This window comes from Pinus tabuliformis, chromosome 7 (genome assembly GCF_031772625.1).
Source record: "Pinus tabuliformis cultivar Carrire ecotype Pingquan chromosome 7, CPIR1, whole genome shotgun sequence".
In the NCBI taxonomy this organism is placed as follows: Eukaryota; Viridiplantae; Streptophyta; class Pinopsida; order Pinales; family Pinaceae; genus Pinus; species Pinus tabuliformis.
The window spans coordinates 718764413-718767600 of NC_142293.1; the positions used below are offsets into that span (position 1 = coordinate 718764413).

Consider the following 3188-nt stretch of genomic DNA (forward strand, 5'->3'; position numbering starts at 1 on the left):
TGTTTATATTACTGAAAATCTTTCACCTGAAAATGGAGCAGTAAAGGACATATTAACTGTTATACGCTTTTGATTTTTCTGCCTTTGAGAACCTTGTGAGTTGTATGTCATTGAAGGGTGACTTGGTTTGAATAGTTAGCTTTGGAGAGCAGTTAGAGGAAGAAATAACTCAAACCCAAACTCAACAATGGAATTTTTATCAATGTGTCCATTCCAATAGATTATTATTCTAAATCTGGATGATGTGGCAACAATAATTATATATTTTTTGGAATGTACCTCAGTGAATGATCACCTTTTGTAATATTTTAAGTGCCGCTACATAGAGATGTTATTTCTATGCTTAATTAATTGCATTGATGTGCCATAGAGCAATGCAATGCATCTGGATACTTGAAGTCTTGGAATTGCAGAGCAGCATTTGCTTGATTCCTTGGTAGCTGTTTGAAGATCCTAACCAAACTGATGTTTCTTTCAGAATTGTGGTTCTTTGTCATAGTAGTATAGTACGTTGTTCCTGAGATTACCTTTGGTTCTGTTCTGAGATCTGTAGAGAATTGTTGAGCAAGGGGGAGGATAGCTTCATCTTAATTTTAAAGCATCCCTCTACCCAACGTTAAGCTTGATGGGAAGAATTATCCTATCTTCAAGTGAAGGGTGCTAAACATATAATTGAAGAATTGATTGTTAAGACTTGTGGAGGGTAAGAAGACAAATTGCACTATTGCTAAAGAATTAGTAAAGCTTTTGGCGCACAATGAAGATGTGCAGTACATTATAAGTTTTACTATTGCAGATCATATTGGTCCTCAAATTAGAAGTTTGATTAGTTCTTGTAAGATTTGGACTAGGATTCTCTAACAGAACAAGGATTCTCTATTCTAGGAAATGACTGTATGCATTTTAAATGATTGGTTGTGTATATCACTGTTTATACGATACGTATTCAGGATGTGCAAGATCAATTTGGAGCAGTTGATGATAGAATTGATCCTAAAGTTCGTAGTGCCACTGTTCCAATGGTTGAAAAAAATGTTTCAGCCATTTGTGACCAGTGTGAATGCCACTGATAAAGTGGCTAACTTTCTTGGTGGAATGTTACTGCAGAAAGAACATTGCTGGAACAGATTCACTTAAAAGAGTGTATACCGAGCACTTACACTGAAATCACTAAGAAGAAAGGGAAGAAGTCTGCATAGAAAAGTTTAAAGGAAACTTCACAAAAAACCCTTGAAAAATGATGTTGTATCAAGCAGGGCCATTATTGCAGAGATTGTGTCAAGGCCCATTACCACAGTAAATATATATTATTTAGAACTATGTTGTAATTTTTGTCAGGGTTCATGTTTAGGTTCAACTATCACTGGCTACCCTATTCTGGAAGAGCTTTTGCTCTCCTGAAGACATCTTGATCTAACTCTTCATTCTTTGTTTTCACCTCCATAAAAAATCTCTAGTGGATTCATAAATTTTCCTTTTATTGTGACAGACTATTTTATGTGGTATTGTTGGCATACCTCCTTCAAATGGTGTTATTCCTGAATCTCCAATGCACATGAAAGGCTTAGCTACCCTCAAACATCAGGTACTAATATATTGGAATTATCAATTGCAGCTTCTCAGGGAAAAGACACAATTCAGACATTTTATAGACGAGTAACTTACAAGTACTTTTGTTACAGTTGGTGCTTAGCAAGTTAGTGACAACAATCTGGAAAAGTATGCAGAAAAAATTCAACCTTAGGGCAATTATACAGAAACATGCAAGAAGCCTATGAGCAAATGCAGACCCCAATGGTTTATCAGCCTCCACCTGCCTTGGTAATGGTCTTATTTTTGAGTTTGGGTGTTTCATTTTATCTAATTTTCCTCTCCCTTTATTTATTTGTCTTGTCATGTCCCAACCATTTATGCAGGCACTTAAGGAATTGAAAGAGTCCACAATTCAGTTGGCCGCAAGTACTGGGAATATGGATGCCCCAGTTGATGAATCAATTTTTAATGTTGACAAGGACGTGGATGACCTGCTTCTTGTTGAGGTGAAAGAACAGCAATTGAGTAATTTGTTGCAATCTCTGATGGTGGTTGCTACCTTGCAGTAATGCCCATCATTAGAAAGATCCCAACTTCTGTGCTTTGGGGTTACTTTGCCTTCATGGCCATAGAGAGTTTGCCAGGAAATCAATTTTGGGAAAGGCTATTGTTTCTTTTCACTACTCCAAGCCGTAGATACAAGTATGAACTTTATTCAAACTATAATGTGATTGAATTTAATGCTTGTAATATAGTTTTCAAAGCTGATCAATGTTGAACTGATGGTTACAGAGAACTTTAGGAGTATCATGCTACATTTCTTGAAATGGTGCCTTTCAAGACAATTGCCACTTTCACCATTTTCCAGACATGTTATTTGTTGGCATGTTTTGGTATCACATGGGTGCCTATAGATGGTGTTCTCTTCCCACTACTAATCATGTTGTAACTTGTTAGTCCCAGCGAGGCAGTATATCCTTCCCAAGTTTTTCAAAGGAGCACATCTTCAAGAATTGGATGCAGCAGAGTATGAAGAAGCCCCTGGAATGCCATGCAATATAACAGTGAGTGCAAGACACATATCAAACAAATTTTAAAAATATTACTCAATTCTATTTCATAAGCCCTGCAACATGAACAATAATAAATTGAACTGTAACATATATTGATTGCAGGAAGCTGGAATTCAGGGGTTCGGACTAGGAAGCATGGGAACAGGTGCAAATGATGGCGAAGTTTTGGATGAGATGATTACATGAAGTCGCGGTGAGGTCAAACACACATATAGTCCACGGATAACTAGCTTGAGTGATTGCACACCAATTCATGGATCCGAGTCTGCATTAAGTCCCCAAGTTGCAGAAGCTAAACAAATATATAGCCCCCGTATAAGTGAGATCAGACAGACACATAGCCCTCACAGAGGGGAAAAGCATTCGGGCATTCCCCTGGTTAGTCAAGGAAAAAATATGAGTCCGAGTGCATTTGGTTTGAGGCCACATAAACCAACTTCCAATTAGGTGTTTGGAGTATAAATCCTCGGCTAGTAATCTTTCCCTTGAGTGAGCATATCTTATGTTTAATAGTACATATTTTGTTGGCTTATCATTATTTAATCATTGTGCCATAAATCACTCGGTTGTATTTGGTGTGTC

The 3188-nt window shown here is 37.3% G+C and overlaps 1 long non-coding RNA gene across 1 annotated transcript; it reads left to right on the forward strand.

Moving 5' to 3' along the window:
* The first annotated feature begins 735 nt into the window (after positions 1 to 735).
* LOC149249545 (uncharacterized) lies at positions 736 to 1728 on the forward strand. The gene is made up of 3 exons (XR_016265868.1): positions 736 to 1296; positions 1490 to 1585; positions 1683 to 1728. It is a non-coding gene; the product is annotated as an uncharacterized LOC149249545 (long non-coding RNA).
* Positions 1729 to 3188: the final 1460 nt, after the last annotated feature.